The 24411-nt window shown below is 39.1% G+C and overlaps 1 long non-coding RNA gene across 1 annotated transcript; it reads left to right on the top strand.

The window, feature by feature from the left end:
• Window positions 1–853: 853 nt before the first annotated feature.
• Window positions 854–24000, top strand: LOC310895354. The gene is made up of 5 exons (XR_014580633.1): window positions 854–2572; window positions 9252–9360; window positions 13917–14024; window positions 17520–17704; window positions 20847–24000. It is a non-coding gene; the product is annotated as an uncharacterized lncRNA (long non-coding RNA).
• Window positions 24001–24411: the final 411 nt, after the last annotated feature.

Raw genomic sequence — 24411 nt, 5'->3', positions numbered from 1 at the left:
GATGTAATTATTACTTTGTGTTCTTTTCAGGTACGTTCAGTAGCATGAGGGCTATGTTTCTGCCTGTCAGAATCAGGTTTTCATAACATGAAAACTGTGGGGTTGTGTTGTGTTCCTTGGTGCAAAGGTGTATTTGAGATGTGTGAATGCACAAAGCATATGGGATAGTATTACAGGACAATACAAACTCTAATCTGTTGTGGTCTCACTCATATAGCCTGCTGGGTGAGCTCCCTGCCTCATGTGCTCTCCCATCAGTCATGCCTGGGCATTATTATTGAAAACTGTTAGTCAGCACAGGCCAAAACTGTGACAGAAAAGGTATTAATAACTAAGCAAAATGAATGTTCATAGTCCTGTAATCAAGTTCACTCCCTGGCCCTGTTTTATTTGGCAGTGTAGATATAGCCATGCTTTGGACATGCTGTGCAAAGTATTATCTGTTTTATTTTTGCTGTAATGCACTAAGGCAATGTGTAACATATCAGATGCTTCCATTTTTGAAGATATTTTCAGCCATGAGATTTCTTTTAATGGCAATAATAACAATAATTAAGAATTGAGTGCCAAAAAGTAGTTCATGTTTTGCATGTTATAGCTATTCTCTGAAACAAATGTCCTGTGCTAGGAAATAAGAAGCAAAGGGTGGCAGAGTTCATGGACAGTAACTCTTGCTTTGAGCTGGAGACCTCTCTTCAGACATGTTTATTATCATTTTGTACTGATTCAACTGCAGGTTTAGCAGCAAAATGAAAAGCTGTCTTGTTTAAAGGAAGATGTAACTCATTTTATGACCAAGAACTGCAAACAGCTGCTTCCATATGTTGCTACTATCTGGACAAATTCTTTGTTAAATGGCATCTTTAAGATTAAACTGGTGCTGAAAATAAACACAACAAAAGCGTGAGATGATTGAGGAGAACAGTGACCCATTCCAGGAGAAAATACACTTTGTTTCAGCTGATGATGAATCTGCATGACCCAGACAGAGCGTTCTAACGTTGACTATCGCTGCATTCTGCATTACTTTGACATATAATATAAATGTCTGTGATAAGGGGTAAAAAGCACTTTGGCCCATCTGTGCTAGTTTTAAACCTGTTTGTCCAAATTTACTTTGGGATGTTCTTCCTTTCTTTCTTTCTTTTTTCTTTTTTTTCCTTTTTTTAAAATTTTCTTTTTATTTTTTTATTTTTTAAGTGAAATTTTAACATAGTTTGGGCCTACTTCTGCTTTCTGCAGTATCTCTATTAGAAAATGTTTTAAGTGCAAACCTCTGCTATCCAGATTGAAACACAATTTGCAAAGGTGTCATCATGCTCTCTTTGAAGTTGAAGGGAGACACATCTGCCTTCAATGAGAGCAGGATCAAATCACCTAAGCAAATGGTTAACTATTCAAATAGTCCCTTGGAAGCTAAGTATGGTTTGAAGCCCTTTGTAAAGGAGACAGAATTCTGACTTTAGTTTTAATGATGAAGTATTTTCCCTTTGTGACAGCTAAAATGTGAATCTCCTGCCATCGTCTTCATGCCCCCGGATTTACACTTAATCTTATGGATCTTTCTTCTCCAACAAATCCATAGAGAAAAGTGAGATTTGCAGGCCCTGTCAGGGACTTCTCTTGTTCTGGAAGTCTCCTCCCAGGAAGGCCTACCTCTAATCACCTGCTTCTTGCTATACTTTCCTTCTTTGAATTTCTATTTTTTGCTTCAAAGTGTTTTCTTAACAGAGCCTAAGGAAGCATATATGTTTGGCAAATAATGTGATATCACTTATAGATCATTAAATATCCTTTATATGCACATATTTTACATACTTTGTTTCAGAAGGGATGCTTGAAAATTAATTGAAGAAGGTGTGGAAAGGGGAGTATACGATTGTGGATACTTGTCTAAAAACGCACACGTGTCAGGTAAGTAAGTTCCAAGTTTTTTTTTCTAGACCCTTTTGAAAGAGAATTAAGCTTGTTTTTGCATTACTATTTTGCAATATTTTCACTATATAAATAACATTTTTTCACTTTGGAAGGCATATATTTACTTTTTGTTGTCATGGATGAAGGGGAAATCTTGAAAAGATGAGCCACCTACTGACAGTGCAGAGAGTCTGAATTAATAGCTCTCATGGGTCTGGGCTCCCATTTCGGCATCAAATTGATTCCTATGGACCAGCCTATCTCAGCGCAGTGCTGGATGATTTCTGCAGGTCCCACCCAACCATGTATTTCTATGCATCTGGGATTTCAGAAATGACTATGGCCACAGCTTGTCACTGAGTTATAGGAAAACCCTTCATGGGTGTGTTTAAGGCACTACTCTGCAGCCATTAAGCTTTACCCAAAGAATTCAATCATTTTTTCTAAGATGATCACAAACAGCATATTAATTACTGTGGACTATGTCATCTGTTGTCTTCTGTTTTGCAGGAATTTTTCTTAATCATGTCAGTCTTTCTGCTTGTCATATCTCTGCAATCAAACGCATGTCATTTACACTCATCCTATCTGAATTGAGAACACACATTTCAGGCTTCTATGTATTCAAGCAAAGTGAGCAGAGGAAAAGCCAAATGTTAGTAACTACTGCTTTCTGTGTCTCATGTGGAAGACTTATCTTGATGTACAGTTCTGTGCTGGTTTAAACAGGGAAGTGACATTTAAAAAAAATCCACTTTGGGGGATGTTATTGAAAGAACTTAAATGCATGTTATGATTAACTTGCCAAAGCTACTAGAAGTAAACACATCCTTAATGTAGACTAGAACGTCTTCACATAAAACTCTTTCCCACATCCCCCTCCCTCCCCTTCACCTCCCAAGTTTCATCCTACCCTAAGGCAGTAAAATCTGTAGGGTGGGGGTTTCCTTAAACACATTGTATATGAGAGTATGTGACTTATCATCTCTGTGCCTCATTTACAGTGAGACTTAGCAGCTGCTTCGCAACCATGTGATACATTGAGCTTTGTATAATAGTTCACTTGAAGGTCTTTGCACAGTTCAGGCATGTCAGCTGAGTACCTTCAAGCAGTGCAGGGACTTGTAATTAGAGTGGCCCGAGGCTGCTCGCCTTTCTGAGGGGCTTTGTCTTCCCCGTGGATCCCCGTGGCATCCTGTTTCCAGAGGCTTGCCATCCAAGTGCTCCAGCGCAGGCTCAGCAGGCAGTGGGGGGGATCCGAGGTATGTCAGGAACTGCAAACAGGTATGAGAGTTCAAGCCTAGACAAAGGTCTTGTTAGTCATTTTAACACAAAGCATGCAGCACCTTGCCCCTCCGCTGGATTCAGCAGCAGGTAAAGAGAGAACCACCCTGTGCTTTACCTCAGAGGAGTTATGCCCCAGTCCCTTTCCAAAATAAACAATCCACTGTGTTTATCTGTAATGACTTTTGTCACTTGAAGCAAGTTGGCTGATGCAGACATTCCTGGGAGGATGTCAAAAGAAGAAACATACTGTTTTTCCAAGTCATCCTTTTAAATGACTACATCACTTCTGCAGCACTCTGAGCACTTTATACCCTGCCTGCAACTTCCCATCCATTTTTCCCTGAGCATTTTTGGAAGGAGAAATTGAGCAGTTTGGAAGAGATAGGCTTGAACTTCCTATTTCTGCCTTTCCATTTCTGCCATGCCCTAGGACAGAGAGGAAAAAAAAAAAAAAAAAAGAGAGAGAATGAAAGAAACCGAGAGTTTTATACAGAAGAGTACACTTTTGGCCACTCCTGCTTGCAAAAGCACTCTGTAACACGGAGGTTTTCAAACAGCAAAACAACAAGGCATTGCTGCTCCAGGTAATGGATAATTTGGTTTTACCTCACAAAAGGGTTACTTCTGATGACTGTGGTTGCAGGAAATGTTCCTCAGAAGGTAGCACACTTTTCATCTGGCTCTGTAGAAAGTAAAAATCAATGTATAAGAAATGACAGGCACGTGGGTGACCCCCTTTTTAAATAAATTTTAAGAGCTGCCATTTCTGATGAATGGAGAACAGGTACCTTGTCCCAGGACTCTCCTCCTTCTGTCTCCCTAGCAGAGCAGGGCTGAGGACATGCTCACATCCACCACAGCATATAGCTATATAGTAGCTATACCCAGTAGCTATATATATTACTCTAAATAAAAGAGGGCCATGGGCCACCCTCTGGCTCCAGGCCTACTCAGGCTCAGCTGTCCCCAGAGCAGCAGAGCCTGTCACTGGCAGGCCGTAGCTCTCCTAGTAAATTAAATGGTTGGAATAAAGACAAGTGGAGTGGCTGCGCTGCCACACTGTGAGGCTGGTTCTTGGCTCTGAGTGGTGCCAGAGATGGTCCAGAGGTCAGCATGGCCCCGAAACCGTTCCCAGTAAGCCAGCTGAGCCAGCCCCCACCTTCTGGTGGGAGTCTTCCAGCCAGCTGGCCTGGGAGCCTGAGGCCAGGCCCGGGCATGCCTCATGACCAGCCTAGCTGGAGTTTGCACCCCCATGACGATGAGAACAGATCCATGTTTCCTCTGGGCTGTGGGGTATCCCTAAAAGAGAATTACCATGTCACTCAGTTCAAAGCATCTGAAACAGTTGAGGGCTGTGTGACAGGCAAAACAAGCATTTCTCACCTGAGACAAGACTTACACTGCTGTTTTATGCTGAAGCACATGTCTAGCACTCAGAATAACTGCTAGGTTTGCTTCCACTCCTAAGATCCTTGCAGCCAATGATGAATTGCTTGCTAACATAAAGCTCACAGGTTTCTTGTTAATTTTTGTCTGCATTGTGTTTTAGTCATGGCAGTCTAGGTAGACATGGGAAAGATTCAATGAGCCTCCATGGGTTTTTCTTCTGCCTCTAGAAATAGCAGACTAGAAACAGCCCAAATACTGGGACTGTTTAGCTAGACCTGGGGTTTGGATACTGTGATTCACTGATGCTAATACTGTTACTTATACCTGCCAATTATACTCAGTAATACTGAATAGATTTTGGCCTGGTAGGTCCTTTGTATGTTCAGAAACAGGGAAGCCTGATGAAGAGATTTCCCTGTCTGTCCCTCTGGGTTTGTAAGTAAAAGTTATGACTTCAGGCTTTATATTCTCTCTAGCATTTTGAAATCAGTATCTCATTTTATTAACCTGAATGTTCTGGAGCTTACCTAATTACCTATGACATAATAATATTGTCACTTGGCCAGTTTTTCTTTTAGAGATAATATTTTATGAAGTTCTACATATGCATCGCTGAATTGCTTCATGCGTTTCAGTGCTCTTGGAAATGAGCACTGTATGAAATTCATCACAGAGTTAAACTTGCAAGTTCCCATGCACAGGGCTCATCCAGCAAGCTTGCATTCAGCTCATGTTAGTTTAACACTGAACATGTCTGTGATTGTGCTTTGGCTGGTGTCAGTGACAAAGTCCCATTGATTTAAAGGAAAGTAGGATGGGGCCCAAAATGCTAATTCTGTTGACTTTCTTAATGGGCTTTGGTTTAACCCTACAGCACTGAAGACTGTTTCGTTTCCTATGGCCCAACTTTATCTCTTCATCTCAATACTCCAAGTTTACATGACTCCCTTTTTCATCCCATCAACAAAGAATTATGCTGAATTACGGCTTTGTTACTAAAGAGGAATTGTGTGTTTGAGGTATATTTTTCACGAGGCATTTTGGCCAAGTGGATGAGGTATTAATATGAGAAACTATAAACAAATCTCGGTTTTTTAAACTGCAGATAGAGTGATTGGCTTAATTTGTTTCTATACACTGCCATCTTGAAAACTAAACTGAAGCATCCAAATTAAACAGGAGATGTAAATATTAGCCAGATGTTCCCTGGTGTCAGAACTCTTTTTTGTTTCTTTAATTCTATTAAATGGGTACACTTTTTTACATCTAACATAATGACCTATGTTTTAGGTTTTGGTCCTGGCCTAATGGCTTTTTATCATATGATTATGATATCATCCAATCATGTAAGCGTCATGAGATGCTGTTCAGCTTTGCTGAAGCACATGAGTGTCAAACTGCTTAGTTTAGGCTGAACCATTTGTCTGACTGTCTTAATGTGGGGAGTGAATGTGCTGTTAATTTAGGAAATGCCAGCTGAGGCTGAGGGCTTAGTGAGCCAAGCAAAACAGAACACTGACCACAGATTGAAACATTACAGAGTTCCTTAATGGTTCTGTCAAAAAGAAATATAACACTTTTTTTTTTCTTTTTCTTTTTTTTTTTTCTTCCCCCTACAGAAGTTGCAATAGTGTTCTTGTGCAAGTAGCAACCAGTAGGGCTTTAGCATTGACAAACATGGATGGAAAAGACAGGCACTTGACTTAGGTTTTGGTTCATGCTTTTTCCTAAAGGCATTTGTTTGAGTTTGAAGATAGTGAAGCTTTTTATTCTATTCTTCACTTTTGGTATTACCTGGCAAATTGCTGCAACTACCGGTCAGCAAGAATTTAGCAGATACAGAAGGAAGATTTATAAAGTGATTGAAATTGTAGCACTCACCTGTTGGGTTTGATGCAAATGAACAAATCAAAATGACATCTCTTTATTTTTTTTCTGTTACCTCAAGAACTTTGCTCAGAAATATGGTCTTCTTCAGTTTCCCTCAGTGTAGGTCTGGATTTATGAGATACTAAGAATGCGTGAAGATTGTTGAATATCCTGCTAAGCACTGACAGTTAAGCACTATGAAAACTTCCCTGTATTGGCCCTAGAGCTCGAACAGTTATGAATTCTGCTGAGAAAGTTTGCTTCAACAATCCTTACTATAAGACCCTTTTGTTCCTGAGCTGCACATCTGCTAGGGCCCTTGTCCTCGCCTGTCTTTTGTTTTATTGTTATTTTTTCTTTACTGATCTCTTTTTAACGTTGCTGGTCTTGGTTGGGACAAGAACTTTATGATGGCTACTTAGCACCCTAAGTACTTTGGTGGGTAAAAGAGAGAAAGCTTGATAAAAATATTGTTATTATTCTTTATCTATTCAGAGCTTTGTTAGAGGAGAGAGGGCTGCCTGTGAACTCTCCTCTGCAGAAATTCTCATCACTTAGGCCCTTTAAAAATAGACTGGTCAAAGCACTAGGGAACACTCTGCAGAGGGCAAGTCTGCAGTGTTAGTGAGGGGGACTAGATGACTTTCCCATATCTATGTTTTTTATTGTAGCAAGGTAATATTTTAGCAGTGTCCTCTAAGGCAACAAAACAGAATAGATTAATCTCAAATGCACATCTGCCCTGGGGTTTCCACCACAGTCAAGCAACTACAGTGAAAATTTCAGTTGTAAATGACTAAGAATAACTATTCTTTGCTGTTGAATTTCAAGATATCCTTCACAGTAAACAACATGAGTGTTTCAAAGTAAGGCTCTGAGGGTCCTTCCAACTCATGGGAAAGCACTTTTCAGATCATCCTTGTGAAAATAATGTAGATGTTCTCTTTTTCCCCTCTCTGATGAAAGGTGTGAGTTGCCTCCAGTGACATCGTTTCCATCTGTCTTGCTGCTATGTGAAGTACCCAGTCCTGTAAGACAAAGGAGGTGGAGGCCACTTACACTCCCAGAAGGCTCTCATCACATTGCAATATTGGGCTTTATTTTGGTTTATTAGTTTATTATCTGGAGAATGTGAAAGAAATTGGGCTGTGTTTCTCACAGAGGAAAGGCTATATCTTTTGAAACAAGTGCACCAGAATGAATGGATCAAAATCTAGAGAGGCCTTTCATTTCAGTTACTGAAGCCACTTTCTATTCTGTAAAGTATGTTTTATAGCATTTTAAATAAGCAGAGAGAGCCTCTAAAATCTTCATGTTTGTTTGGTCTCATATGTAAGCCAAAAGCCTATCAGTGTATTTTGTGAAGCTCTTAATACTGCTGATTGCAAATACAGTTGATATACATCCATAACGATGAATTAACAGTTCTTAACATGTATATATATATTATGAATATAACAATTTCCAGAGATGCAAGATGTAAAACACCATAGCTGAATTCATGACGTGCACATGATAGAGATGAATAACTTATCACCTCTCACCACCTCCCTCTCTTTGTTCTCATAATTTGTATTTATTTGATGTCTAAAATGATATTTTAATACCTTCATGACTTGGGCCCACCTCTTTATATGCCCCAAAAGATTTTCACTCCATTACTGGGGACTATTAAGTAGCAGATCCCAGATCCTCAGTATGTCAAGAACTGTCATTCATTGGCTGACCAGAAGCATTCATAATTCATATTTAAACTTTGTTTATGGTATCTAGAGAATGTTTTCTGATATACCATGTTGCATCTTCTAAACCTGGAGTCCCCAGCAACCCAAAATATAGCCTCCAGTCAGAATGTGTTTTGTCCTGGTTTTGTTAAAAAATGCATACAGAGTATGAAGTACTTGGTTTTGTCTTGCATGTAAAGGCAGAGTATTTTTTTTCTTACTCTGCATTGTCTGTCCAACATAATTCTTTTGGTTAAATATTTTGTGGTTCTTTAGTCATTCAGAAATACTTCAAGAATCTTCTTGTGATTAAAGTGAGATGAGAATTTTTGTTTAACTGTGTCTCTAGTCTATCCTTATTTCTGCAATGGTAATTTTTTTAAATGATAGCACTTCTACTATCCCAGGTTTGTAATCACAGTGGTTGTATATCAGTGTTTCACTTAAGTGTTATTAGTAAAGAATTGCTGCTATCAACAGAACCTTGTGATAACAGAAGTTCTGCTACAGTATCACTACTTCCACACTAAAGCATTTACAACTCAAAGATAAACTACTGGGTGGGAAAAACAAAACTGAACAAATCAAGCAAAAAACCCACCCACCCAACAAAATAAAACAAACACATAAGAAATGCAGGTCCTGTGAGAAAAATTGCATGGATACGAGATGGATTTAACACTGACCCTCATAACAATGACAGAACACTTGTGCATATCACCTTGGGTGGCTTCACAACTGCCTAGATTAGAAGATGTAAAGCAGTCTCACTTACACATCTCCCAGGAGTGCCCTGAAGCTGAAATGAGTACTGTCTGGGCTATTTTCTGAACCTATTCAAGATAGGAGTTGAAATTTATGCATGTGCAAAAGGCCATAACCACTTCAATCAAGATTTTTGCATTCTCCTGGCAGCATTTCTTCCATGTGCTGAGTGGTTCTAGGTATGAATGCTGCAAAGGAGACAAAGGCCACAAGGAGGACTGTGAGCTTGTGACTTACCTTTATCTTCTAGTTTCAACATGTTGGAGAAATGGTATGAATTATCTACTGTTTTTATTCCAGACAGAAGCTGCGTTGCTTCCCACTGTTGCAGTCATAGCTTGGAGACTGGATTTCAGAGGATTCTAAGTGTTTTGGGAACAATGTCCTGGAATGGCCTTCCAAGCAGGTGGTGAGTAGAAAAGACTAAAACATTGCTAAGAGTAGAGCTTTTCATGTTTAGAGAAAAGACAGTTCAGGACTGAAAAGTGAAAGCTCGGAAGTAGGTGATTTATTGGTATTTCCAAGGGTGTGTGTGATTTCTGTTTGTTGATCGTTTGTTTTATACCATATTTATACTGGCCAGGAAGGAATTCCCACTTCCTTGACTGCCTTGATGTATACCTTGGCCTCTAGGTTGTTTATTTGTTTGCATTCCTTTGAAGACTGGCCGTGGCTAAAGACAGGTGAATGGGTGCAGTAATAACAGCTTCCAGGTGCTTGTGTGGCTTCTGTTCCTCACACACCATCAAACCCACGTGCTGATCTGGCATCAAAAAACACTGCCCTCTTCCCACAGGTTGCACTGGCATGGCATTTTCAATTTTTATGTTTTGCTTTTCTCTGTAATGGATTTAACCCTACAAATCACCTACTGTGACGAGGACTACGGACAATAGCAATGCCTTTGTTTGACCTCCTCATTCCCTTGTCACATTAATCATCATGACTTTCAGTCCTTTTCTGTTGGTCTTAAGTTTGCTATAGAGTTATAAGAACTATTCAGAAAGGATGAAAACATAAAAAGGCCTTTTGTTCGGCTGCAGCTTCTGTAACCACTTTATGTTTTATGACCATGAAATCTGTACAAGAAATCCTTGTCATTTGACTTCTTTATCTTAGAGCCTGCATCACAGTATCTCCAAATAAAGTATAAACCTTTTCCATTTTTAATAAAGGAAACTTAAATGTATTTGAAAAAATAAAAAAAAAACAAACAAAAACCACCCAACAAAGTCTCTGAGAATCTCTACTAGTCTGTTAGTCTGTTAGAGCACAATTCATGAATTCATTATTACTACTGATTTGGCTGTCTTACAAAAATATAACAAACACCATTGACCTTAAAGCCAAAATGAGTTCAGTATGAGATACAGCAAACTAGGAAAAACTGAAAATGTTTTGTTAGATTTGCATTATATAATATCATTGATCATATCATTGATCATGGCTGCCTAACATGGAGAAACATCATGGTCTCCTAACATGATCTCTACCTGGAACTGCAGTATCAATCTTCATGACGGGGGGGCTGCAAAAAAATCCTTCTAAGAAAAGCTGGGGTGAGTAGAAATAGTATCATCATCTCACAGAGAGGGATACATAGTCTCAGAAAGTTTACAATTACATTAGCCAAGTTCACAGAGACCCCATGTAACAGGGCCACAAATAGACCCACAGAGCTCCCAGATTCCATTTGCCTGCTACAGCCAGAAAACTACACTTCCTCTGACTTAAGCCAATAATTACATCAAGGATATGTTTATCAGCAAGAGTTAGTCAAGGCTTTTGTGAGTTTATGTCTCTGTAGCTACTAACCAACATTTAGAGAATTTCTGTGGTCAGTTGCTGTTAGGATTTCATTGAAAAAAAAACAAAAACTTTAAAAAGTATGTACTAATAGGCACATGTATGCACATTAAGGTAAAACAAAAAAATCCTTTTGCAAGAAAGAAGTGAGGAGCTTTAATTTATGTTAACTGAAGGAATTTGAGATTACTACTGACAGGATTTCCTTCTTTAATAAGATCACAGTAGTATAAATATAGGTGACATGTTGCCTCACTGAGAACTATAAAGTCCAGGTCTGTGTTATGCAGACTTTCGCAGCAGTTGTTTGCAGATGGGAAAATGTAGGAGTAAAGTAAGGAGCTGCAGACAAATCTTAATGTCTGCACAAGCTTCCAGGCCTTAAGGTTTAGGAAGTCTATTTTTAAACCTAGTTTCTTTGAAAAACTGAGACCTGAGACTAATGCTCGTCATTATGGTGTAATGATCTATCTTCTTGCCAGAGTATTTGGGGATTACGTTTCACAGAGAAGTAGAGTTATCTGCCAGTGATTATTCTTCATGTTTGTGATCTGTTTTCTCTCTCTTCCTAGTAAGGCGTACAATCTTCTATATTTCCTAAAGCATTAAAACCAATTGTGCAAATGTCTCCTCTCCCAGATTTCAGCAAAACTGCCTCTGTTCAATACGACTTCTCCCAGCAGCCTGCTCTGGAGGTTCTGGGTGCTGGCTGCTCTTGGAGCTGCCGGTTCCCTGAGGAAAAGTATGCAGGAGCTGGTGTCCTTGAGCTGTTGCTGCTCAAATGTCTCCTTCCTGGGTAGCTTGCTTAAGACTGTTCTGCTTAAGACTTTGTTCAGCAAAGTTCATTAAAAGACTCAACATATACAACCAACTTCAAGTGAAAAATGGGAAAAAACCTCCTGTGCAAGGATACTCAAATGGTATCATTCCTGCCCCATAAAGGCCTCTGAGCAAAGAAAATGGATCTTCTGCTCCAGTTTCATGGTCCCCTTCCAGGGCTGAGTGGGGAGGAGGTGTATGTATATATACATGTCCTGCACAGTCAGTGGGTTCTGTGACTTCTGGGACAGATCACAGCCCTTCAGAACCTCTGGAGCAGAGAGGGAGAGAAGCTCTGTGATTTGCAAAAGACCCACGTAAGTTGCATACAATCTACATATTGGGTTTATGTTATGGCAAAGGTTAGTGCATGATCTGCCTGCTGGCTATGAAAATATTTGGAAAATTTCTCACATATGGGAGTTTAGCCTTTTTTGCAACATAGATTGCAGCATAGTATGACCAGTTAGAGATGCCTGGGCACTGGACAATTTTTGTTGCCATACTCAGGTGGATACTAGCCCTGAGGTCTCAAATCTTTTCCATACGATGATATATCCATCAAACTCTGAAGAGTGTTCCAGTACAATTCACAGGCCTCACAGTCATGGAGACCTGTTTTCTGAGGGTTTATCTATAAAAGGGAATTCTTGTATCCCATGATTTATCAGTCTGTTATACTGGTTGACTAGTTTTGTTGACTGTCCTTTCCATCCTGAAAGATTTACGGTCTCAAATACGAGTTTCTCTTTACTTTTTCTCTATCTTGCTTGACATACAAAGGCTTGAGCAACGAAAGGGGAGGGAGGGAGAAAGAAACACGTAGACAAGGCAAAGATTTGTGTATGGTACAATCATTGTAGGTTTGCTCTACCCCTTATCTGCTGGAAATAAAACAAATGCTAAATGGATGCATGCTAAATTTGAAACAGGGGTCAGACTCCTTCTGATTTACAAGAACTGTTCTGAATGCTATGGTCTGTTCAGGCTGAGAGCTTACTTTGGATCAGAAGAACCAGATAAGGACTACTGCTCATTCTTTAAGCATTGTTAATGTGTTGGTTTCAAAACTTAGAAAGAAAGCTGAAAATACATGTAAAATATCACTCAAAATATCTTAACAAGCCAAGTGAAGTGGATCTAGCAGTGATATAAGGTAATCATACATAACAACTGAAAGAATGCAAGGGGAAAAAAAAGTATACATTTTCCTTGTCTTTTCAAGCCATCTTTTAACAACATGCTTAATGGTCTGCCTACATTTACGAACATGATTTAAGTGAATGGGTTCTAAATGAAATATATGACAACAAACAGCAGTATGTTTTCAGATATACTCTGGCAGTTATCTAAAATGGTTGCTGTTAGTCAAGGCGAGGTAGCTTGCTATATATCTTATTTTGGTCTGTTTATTCTTTAGCCATGGTTTGATTCTGCAAAACTCATTGGGATCCTCTACCTGCTTTCCCAAAACAACAGTTCACATACTCTCCAAGTTTTGCTCTTTTTCAGGTGAAGATGGGAAACTCAAAACAACTGCAATTTCATACAGTGTTAGTACAAAACTTTATGGGACTGGGACTAAATCTGCACTTTTGCAGTCAACTGTGGCCACATCAGGGCCATTATCAGCTCCAGCAGTTACTGAAAACACCAAAATAAAGTTTCACGCTCTTAGTGCTGCTGATGTGTTTACCAGGTCATATTATCTCCTCTGCATGAATCCAGAGATTGGGGGTGCTGTTATCTGGTCACAAAGGAGGAAAAGCGTGAGAACAAGAACTGCCTCATTCCCCTCTACCCCACCCTCACCCCAGCTCTCCCCCTTTACTCGTTACTGAGCTTCTTTTAGACAGGGATTGAAAGCCAACTTTAGTTCTCAGTTACACTGGTGTGTATCTGAATAAACCCACAGCCATCATGGGAGAAATTCTGGTTTTATACTGTTATAGGAGACAGCAAGTTTTGGCAACGACCTTTATATAGCAATGTCCTAGAGTGTAAACAACTTGATTTTATGCAAACAAATTACAAAATTGTGTATAGAGTAAGAGAATCCCTGCTTTTAAGCTGTCTTGCGCAGGAAAATGAATTAAGTTGTCCAGTTTGGATATGTGTAATCCTCTTGAATTCTTTGAATTTATAACTTTCTATTGCTGTGTAAACTTGAGTTTCCTTGTGGAGATGCTGTTCTCTCTAATTGTTTGCTTCTTGAGGATATAATTTTAAAAGATCATACTGTATCTAGTCATCTGAACCATCTGATGCAATTTAAAAAAAAAAAAATCACTAAATATAGTTAACACAGCTTGGTTCTGTCTTCTTGTAACTCCCCTACAGGCAATGGAAAAGGAGCCCAGAAAACAATTTGTTTATTATAAGCAGGTCAGTCCTCCGGGGGATTCATGGAATCATGCAGTGGGAGAAGACAATCACGGCACTGAAATGGTGGGTAATTTTATTTGTTCCACTTGATGGTCACAGTGGCATCATGCTGGCCAATTACTCTTGAGTCAGCAGGTTTCAGAGGTTAAGACCCCCTTGTGGGTTGCAGCACTGCAGGCAAAGTATTCAGGCCAGATTGAAACCGTTTCAACAGCAGAGACGCCAGCCTTCTTCTCCCTTGGAGATCTCCTTTTTCAACTGTGTACGAGACATACATGTGATAAAATAGGCACGTCTCTAACAACTAGACAGCTTAATTATTGAGAGTGGAAAAAATGCCAGCTTCAGATAAAGAAAGGAAGAAAATCAGCCAGAGAGACAGGCTACACAGAGGAGGCATGAAACGAACAAATACTGCAAACTTCAGCTGCAGGTTCCAAAGGAAAGATCATGTCTGGGAATAATCCTGGTGTCAATAGCCTGCTAGTGTTTCAAGGCTGCTGAACCTTTAGCAATTTCATCACATTTTTCTCAAGTGGAAATGTTTTAAGCTACTTCTTCACCGATCTGTAATTCTAAGGGGAAAAACAGCAGCAGAGCATTTGCTTTACCACTAGAGCCTGCCACAAACGATTGGGCAGAGGCGGATATGAAATTCAAGCTAGCAGAAATAACGTGTGTGAGTGTGTGTGTGAGGGAATTGGGCAGCAAGGTTGTCCAGGACAGGCTGGAATTATTCCATTAGGCTTTGCCATAGATAAAATTCATGAAGTGACTCACATTTCATTTGGAGAGGGGTATGGGAAGCAAGGAAGTGGCATTTTATCCTCTCAATTATAATATTAGTGTTATGATCTTGGAAACAGGGGAAGCTGTTCTCAGGCTTAAGCTCCATTGTGTATGTGACATTTCAAGCTTAAAACATCTCAAGTGTATATTTCCTGTCAGAAATATTATGCTGTGAGAGCTATGCAGTTTCTGAAGGATTCACTGGAGACTTCAGACCTATGCTTTAATGTTTTTTTGGCTAGTATCATGCCAGTTTTCAGTTTCTGGAAAACATCTCAAGAATCTCAGAACCAAGACATAGATGTATTATTATGATTAATAGTGGTGCTAATTCATCCAGAGCCTGTTCTTGAGAGGCACAAATGATCAGTGGGACTCTAAACTCTGATGTCTTGCTCTGCAGAACTGGATCCAATGACCCTTCCAGCTTAATATAAATGTCAGACTATTTGAATTTACAAAGCACATTGGGATGAATTGGAATGAAAGAAAATGTAAATATCAGGGTTATTTTTTATCATTTTAGTCTTAGGAGTCATTTTTCCATTCTTCACCAATACGAGCTTATTAGGTAACTTTGAATATGACAAACCTCACAACTGTTTTTTTATTTTTATTTTTTATTTTTTTCCCTCTACTTTGGCTCAAATATCGGAGTATTGCTTTTTTGGAAGTGATGTCCCAGGAAAAGGAAGTAGCCAAGGTGGGAAGTTTTCCTCATTTTCATTCCTTTAGCATCACTTTATCTGACAGCAGACACTGGAAAAGCGTTGCGCTGGAAAGTCCATACCATGGTCAGCATTGACTGTTGATGTTATGTTTGTATCTAGCCCTGTGTCTGGGCATCAAAAGCAGAGCAAAACCCATCTTAAAGCCTGTTTTAAATCAGTTATAATTTAAGTTGCATTGATTTGAACACTAGCAGAAAGTTAAGCACATACTTGTTTAATCAGCTTTGCCAAGCTGTGGCCACTATGAATACGTACTCATTGCTACAGATGTCTAATGAATAAAGGGCATGCCATAATTCATTTACAACTAATAATAATAATAATAATAATAATTTAAAGAGCTTAATCTTTTTAAGAGACTGGCATTATTTTTATTCAGAAGTTCAGAATATGAATCAGAGCTTAAGAGAAAGACGAGAACCAGTCTTTGTTGGTTAGGTTTAACTGCTTGAACTGAACTTTTGATTCTTTTGCACAAACACTTTACAATGAACCCCTGCATGACATTTGCAGAGGGAATAAGTACATCTTGTCTAAGGTAGTTCTATGTGGACCAGGGGAATAAACTACATTGATAAGAACAAAGTCATTTTATTGATTTAACTGTATACATAATTCAATCATATATGCATGGTTGGTAAATACACAAATTCATTTTGATGGCCAATAATTTTCACTTTGGTTGATGTAGCTCTCTGTATGAGAGAAAATCCCTGATGCAAGAAGTGATAACATTCTGCAAATTCGTAAATCAATAAATGAACTTTCTTGCTGCTTATAAACATGCATACTGGTCCACTGCAATATGTTTAAATAGATTGTGTCCCACATTAAAGGAGAAAACGAATGGTGAATTTGCCTAATGTACACAAATCAGCATAATAAACTGCTTTCACAGCTTTTAAAGGTTTTTGCCATAAATAAGTCATAATTCTATATAAATAAAACATGGGAATATATTTTTAATAATAATATCCTGTATTTCAACATCCACTGTGCTGTCTATTCCCAGTGCTTATTTATTAATTTTACCTAACATTATGATTTTTACAGTGTCTGGAGGATCTGGCATCAAAAAAATGGCAATGATCAATTGAAAGAAGAAAGTGCAACAGTTTGTGGGATTTCCAATCTTCTCATTGATACATCTCATGAAAGATTATCTAAGATTTTATCATTTGTTTCACCATAATAAAATAGTGATTGTTTGATTAAAAATGTAAACAACACTTTGAGGAACCATGAAACTATGTTTCAGAAATGACTGTCCAAATGTCATTGCTTTTTTGAATGGTATACTGTACATATCATTAGGGCAAAATCTGTCATGAAGAAAAGATATTTCAGCCCTTAGGTGTATTCATGAATATGCAAAGATAACCTTAGATGTGGAGACTTTCAGCAAATTGTTGTAAACATTTTTCATTGCATATGGATCTTCATGTATGCACAGGTAAATTGATAAAGATCTACTGAAGCAAATGCTTTAAGGGAAAACAATTCAAGACTTTAAGAAAATTCAATAAATCTTAGTTGGAACACCTTTATATCTCAGATTTCTTGAAGCCAGATTGATAATACGTGGAATTAGCTCATCTACACGTCTCAGGCAAATTGCACCTATTTCCCTCAGTAAATATCACTTATTAAGGACTTCACCATGATGATAATTAAAAAAAAATAAAATATGCCTTGCAAATGAAGACCTCTGTAAATAGATGCTGAAGGAAAAATACATTATTAATCATTGCTGCAATGCTTCTGCATGTGAGGGGAAAACGGATGATTTCACATCCCAGTCACAGTGGTGCCACACACATCCATCAATACTGTTGTACCTCAACAGAGTCAAAACAAGGTCTGAATATAGCAGGGTTCAGTAAATGGAATTAAGACTGTAATTGAATTTGCAATTCCATGGCTAAAACAATAAATGCATTTCATCAGTCAGATCCAAAATATTTTCATTTTTATCTAGTGCTTTTTGCTCACATGAAAAAAAATTTTTTAAAAATGTTTTTTCCTCCCAAAACTGTAGAATCACAGAATTCCTGTGGTTGGAAGGCACCTCTGGAGTCTATCTAGTCCAGCTCTTCCACTAAAGCAGGGACAGCTAGAGGAGGTTGACCAGGACTGTGTACAGTTGGATTTTGAGTATCTCCAAGGATGGAGACTCCACAACCTCTCTGAGCAACTTGTTCCGGTGCTCGATCACTCTCACAGGTTTGTGTTTAATATATGTTGTAATTTGTTCAGTAAATTTAAAGTGTATCTTTGAAGATGCCTGCAGTAAAAGGTAAGAAAGTATAAGATAGCATTCACAGAACTTCAGAAAAAAGTCATCCTCGTTCACTGAGTCATGCTCTGCTGCAATCGTACACGTCTGGTTAGCCGCAGGAGCTTCCTGGTTTAGGCATCCCCGCCTGGTAGGATTTGAACCAGTTTTGCACCTCCAAGGGGTCTAACCACCAGTCTGCAAGGTATCCAGGTGTGAAAGGGAAAGAGAGCAGGACGGATCATGACTCATAGCACAGCAGCCCAGGCGTGGGCCAGGGAGAATGATTTAAGCCTATTTTCTACCAGACAGAGTAGAATTTACAGTATGACCTCCTTAATGGCACTTTCCAAACTTGCCGCTCAAGTCAGAGTGCACAGGCCAGATTTTAAGCAGGGCAGCATCTAAATGTGCTGCTTTTTTTTTTTTTTTTCCTGAAAGCTCCTGTCCCTTTTAAAAGTAATAGTACAGGGGTTGGAAGCTCTTGCCGTTGAGCCACTGGCTGCAATTATGTACAGGTCTGGTGTCCTGTGAGTTTTCCATGTAAGCTTTGCAGTGCAACAGCTACCTGTGGAACAAAGCAGCCTGGAAGGCAAGTCACAAAGGCATACAAGGCTGTCCTATAGTTTTTTCCTTTCACTGACATTCATCCGACATGTTGCATAGCATGCCATGTCCATGCTGCCTGTGGAATGCACCTTCTTGATAGAAATGTTTTTGACCTTCGGTCAATGGAAAGTATATATAATGTTAAAAAAATGAGACATAATAGTTCTAACTAGTCTCTGGAGGAGATTCACACATTACAGCTCTAGTTGTTCCCTACTTGAGGGTAGGGAACCTACTGAAATGTACCTTGCTCGTATGCCCTAGCTTCCCTCCAAAGGAAAGTGAGGTTTCTCCCGGAGGTTTTGCCCTGAAACACAGTGAGAATGTAACCAGATGTGCACCAAGAGACCAGGACCGTGGGCCACACTGGGAAATGCACCCACCCTATCCTGTGGATAGAGCCATGAGAACCAGCTTTCCTGTCAGCCATTGGCCCCTGACCTTTCCAACATTTGTCTGACGTATTTTGCAGGCATTACTTAGTGGGGAGCCAAAAAAGAGAAGACTGTGTCTATTCACTGGAACCACGCTGTTTGAAAACTCCAGCATAAAACTAGCTCTACATTTGCGAGCTGAGCACTGACTGTGTGCAGTACAAGGTGAAAGGATCTGTAGCTCCTGGGGTGAGGCATGGAAAAAGTAGAGTTGGATTTGTGCTGCATATCCTTTGCATATGTAGGCAGTCTTATCTTTCACCCTTATCTGCCTTAAGAGGTGCAATTCTCCACTGTGCTGCCTGGCACATGCAGTTTTCTCAGATTTTCAGAGCATCTGTGTAGGAGTAAGATTGATATATTCTCCTTGATATTCCAGAAGGCTCCTGAAAGTATAGAAAATGTAAAAATTTGGAGATGCATCTGAGTTCTCACTGAGGTGCAGATCAAGAGTTTGTGTTTATGCAATAGGTCTGATGTGATGCTGTGAGTGCTCTGCACAGTTGTATTGCTCACACCTGGTAAGACCAGTGTTTCCTGAATACATCAAATTCCCTGACCAAGCGTAACTGATACATACATGTACACAGGAAGATACCTGTCTCTTTATTTTTGGTCTGATGGGATTGCCAAATATACAGGAGAAATCCAAATCAAAAACCTCAGTTGTGTACCAAAATAATTTCTGCTGGAAAAAAAGGGATAACACAGGTGCATGGTGTGTGCACCTACACAGGAACATTATACTGAAGTGCTGCCTATACAGAGTCAGAGAAAAGTCTGAGTAAAGAACACCAGCTGCCTATATTGCATAAGCATAAAGAAGATTTCTTGACTACTCTGAGAACTATGTGATTGAGTCTCCTTTGCAGATGTTGCAAACTGTAGAAAAACATGTCTGAGTAAATTAATACAGTGCATTCCCTTTAGGTCTGTTAGCCAGCCTTCAGTGTATTGGTTTATTGGCTCTGGAAGACAGTCTGTGGGCTGGTTCATTGTGCCATACTTTTTATGCGGTACAAAGGCAGGAACTGAATGGAAAGGAAGAGTGGAAGCAATCAGATTTTTCCAGTTATTCCATTCTGAGAATCTCAGAAATCTTCCTAATAGGTGCCATTCCCATTTTCTATACTTTTATGAATGTGATCCAGTAGGATCCAACAGACTCCATATATTTGTTGCATGCAGCTAACGTACAGTTGGGTTTCAGGTGTACCTGTTAGCTTTGAAAGGCTTTCTGCACGCAGTTTAACTCCTGCACTCCATTTTTACCTGCTAAGCTGTTTTGTTATCTTTTTTACTTTCACTCATGCTGCTTACAACAAAAAAGTAAAATTCTGGTCAATAAATAGTAAAGATCTTCACTAGAGTGTTCTCCCACACTTTCCTTCCACACTTCGGTCAGCCAGAGAACTAGTTCCTCTGCTAACAGTTATCTCCTTGGGGACTGTCCCCATTGAAACCTCTCTGAGTGAAGAAGAGCCAATATACCACCTGAACTGTGCATCCCTGAGACTGGTCTTTGCACTATGTTGCTTGGCTCCCTGAAAGTTGCTAGAAGTGTATTGGTTTCATTTGGTTACTTTAAAAACTTTTTTTTTCTTTTGTTCTTTTTTTTTTTTTTGGGGGGGGGGGGGGTTGGTGGGAAGGTAACTAGGAACAACAGACTTTTTTTTTTTTTAAATAAAAATTGAGATTTCAGAGTAGAAAGGAGGACGGGGATGTCCCATGTATTAGTAGTACTGCTCAAAGAAATACTATCATTTAGGGTGCCATTTTGCTCTAATTCTATCTTTGTGTAAGTACAGAAAGTGCTTCTATATATTCAAGTCTATATGTATGTTCACAGTTGTATGTATATATGCATACATACATACATATGTTTAGAAGGACTTGTAATTTTATAAATGGGAAATGTAACATAGCTGGAATAGATTAAAATAGAAGAGTTTTAGTGGACCAGAAAACATTGTACTGATAAGGATTTTTTTGTTTTAAATTCAATCCTACCATAAAGTCATTTATTACCCATTGTTTGTTTTTCTAGAAAGGCCAGTGCAGCACCAGTTCCTGGCTGATTGGCAGTGCAACTCTCTTTTTACAACTTGGAATTTAAAACAGGAAGGCTGCCATTCACATCAGTTAAGAAGCCTACATTTCTGATCACCTGGAAAGGTTCATCTTTGGCATAAACAGATAGGAGGTTCAAATGGCTTTAAAACAAAACAAAACAAAACAAAAAAAGTGCAACATATCTATTTCCAAAAACTAAATCAGGTGGTTTAATTAAAATAAAATGCATTTCACTATTTCACTTCAATTTTCCATTTCCAATTTCCATCAATTTATTACTTTTCTCTTCAAAGAGCAACAGAAATGATCACTTTACATTCCTCAACAGAAACTGCAGTAGTACAAACTCTGCAAGCCTGGCCTGTCCGCCGAGTTTCATATATCGAAATCTGCAGCTAATCAGTCCTGGTCCAACCTGATAAGGTCACAGCAATCCTGCTGAACTATTACGGAGGTGTTATGAGACATGGACATTATTCATTCTCACTAAAAACAGGCAGGAAGAATATAAAATGAAAGCAAACCGATTAACACAAGTATGTTTGCTGTGGTCTCACAGTGAGAAGAAGTGGTTTCAACTCTTCTTCTGCCACCATGCATACAATTTCCCATCCCTTCTGCCCTTCACATGTCACCTCAAAATCCTGTCACCTAAGCATTAATGTCCAGGCTATACTTTAGGCACAATCCCGAGAGGAAGAAGGTATGCAAGCTGCACTGTCTTGAGACTCAGATCAGGTCTATGTCAGAAACTTATGCCAAGAGTGTAGTGCTAGTGTCATGTCATGTCATCCGTCCCCTTTATTTATTTGTTTTCTTACGGCACTTCTGTACTGACAAAGCTAAAGTCTGGTTGCAGCTTTATTGGCCTACAAGTGCTCTTGTGCCTGGGGAACCAGGAGAACTTCTGCTGCAAAGCACATGTTGTCAGTATGATTTGCACGTATTCTAGGAGAGTGTGCTGCACAGTTACATCTGTGAAGTTTCTTGTAGAGAAGGCTGGTCTTTGGATACCCGGCTGAATACTTGCCTCCTTTCTTCCCAGCTGCACCAGAGCATAGAGGATCCTGGCAGCACACTAGGCACCACTATCAGGATGTAAATGAACAGGAGAAGACTAAAGGAGAACCTCTTCCCATGTAGTGAGCATTAATGTTCACAAGAGATGGTTCTTTTTCAAAAGAGAAGACAGTCCTGTTCTTTGATGCCCTGTTCTTTTGACTTGGTCATAATCTATCAGTGGAGGAACAATGCAAATGCATGGTTTGACTTTACATGGCATCTCTTCAGAATATTACTTCCTCCTTTCAAAATGAAGAATTGCATGGATACTTGGCTGCATTGTGCATCTGTATAGGTAATATATATCTTAAACTTCAGGTGTGGGCCCCTAAAACCCACATATAATAATAAATTCTAAGATCTTTCTCAGAAAACAACTTCCTTTATGAGGAACCACAACAAAACTTCAGATGTCAGAAGGAGTAAAGTATTAGGAGGAAAAGAAAATTAATCTGGACTAAAAGACCTAAAAGCTATTTCCTGTTTATAGTGGGAGACCAAAATCACATGCAAGATGCCAGCTTTTTGTGTTTTTGGGAGTGCTACATAACAGAACTTCTCTATTATTGACCTAAGAAGCAAATACACTGTGACACTTCTGCTTACAGAGTCAACATACAACAGCAAGCTTTTCATGTGCACTGTTTCCCCTCTTGAATATGAAATCTCAAAGCACAAGGAGAAGACCCAAAAATTTCAAGCTGTATTCAAGAAACCTTTCATGAAATTTTTACATTGTGTTTAAAATAGGCAGATATAAACAAGATGAAAAGGCATTTACCACAGATGAATAGAAAAAGCTTCTCAAACATATGGGAGCTCAGATTTAATATCATGTCTGCAATTATCAGAAAATTTGTGAAGAATTAAGTTTTCAAAAATCACTTGAACTCAGCCTAAATAATAAGTAAATAAGTTACATTTTTCCTCCAAGTTACATAGGAAAAAGCATGGAGAAAAATGTTAAAAAAACACCTTCAAAACTTACCACAGAAACTCAGAATTGCAACCTTGCTTTTGTTAGCACAGCAACCTGACATACAACCTTCAGCAAAGCTGGGAAATGTAAGAGCTCATTACAAATGATTCTGATTCCTCTCCAACCTGGGTGATTACACAGCAAGAAAAAAATTAAAAAAATCTGCCTTGAGAAGGGACCCATAGAACTCCAGGCAGGTCAGTGTTTTAGGAAGAACAAGATGCCAGGCTTACAGAGTCCTGGCTCTACTTCCTCCTTAACCCTGCAAACTGAAACAAATGATGCATGTGATGTACATGGGATTGTACTACAGCAAAGGTTTATTGAAAATTGACCTTTCTATTAGCAAATGTCCTGATAGATATGAAATACTGTTTCTGACGGTGGCAAAAAGAAAGTTCGCTGGGAGAAAATCACAGTACTGGGCAATCCCAGGATAGCCTATGCGTAGAATTTTTACCACCAAAATGACAGACATAGACATAAAAACCAGGAAGAGCACATTTTCATAATTTTCAAAATAACTCAGTTCTTGGCAGCGCCTTCTGGGATCAGAGCAATGTTGGTAGACAACAGGAATACTACCCCCCCCCCCCCCCCAACTTGTTAAAGAATGCTCTGAGTGAAAAATATCAATAACCCTGGTTTAAAAAGTTGGTAAATGATGGGAACATTTTTAGTTAAATGTTTTAGTTAAAAACAAACAAACAAACAAAAAAAAAGTAGAGTTGTAGCTGTGTTTTTTCTTAAAATATTTTTCCAGTATTAATTCTGTGCATTTAATTCTATGTGTTTTACATATACATAGTTTTATATGACTCTGGATTTTCCTGTTTTCATAGTTTTTATTTGTATAATAATAAAACCCCCCTACTATGTCCTTCGTTACTGCTCTATTTTGTGTCAATAAGAATAGCAATCTGACTTACCTGATTTATCTGCTGCAGTGCTAGCTGGAGCCAAAATCTCCTCTCAAAGCTAAACAGCACTGAGATTCTCTCTGTTACAGAAGACTGACCTGGAAGGTAATTTGTAATTGATATTCATTGCCTGTAAATACCTATTAAATACTATGCACCCCTGCCCCCCCCGCACTGTATCCCGCTCCATGAAGGCTGACATTTTAACAATCTTTAAGACCTCTTTTTTGTTCCCAGAACCCATGTTGTCCTGCCAATGCAGCATAGTGAAGCTTCTTAGGACAGAGTGTTTGGGTTCAAATATTCAGAACCTGCCCTCGGTCATGACTCCCTGCTGTGACCTCTAAACCATTGTTCTGCTAATATCAGGAAAAAGGGGGACACAGAAAAGGAGTGGAGCAATTTCTTGAAATTACCCAGAAACAGAAAGCCATTTCCCTAAAAATGTGATTTTCTGTCAGTAAGACATGGCTGTCAAAAAATCCTGACTGGTTTTGAGTGTGGGCCTTGTCCAGTTAGAGCTAGTTACGAACCGGACTGAGATGCCAAATTGTTTCACAAACACCACCAAAATGTCT

The sequence above is a fragment of the Anser anser genome (genome assembly GCF_964211835.1).
Source record: "Anser anser genome assembly, chromosome: 2".
In the NCBI taxonomy this organism is placed as follows: Eukaryota; Metazoa; Chordata; class Aves; order Anseriformes; family Anatidae; genus Anser; species Anser anser.
Note: the sequence above shows the minus strand (reverse complement) of the source record. Positions and strands in the feature narration are given on the sequence as shown.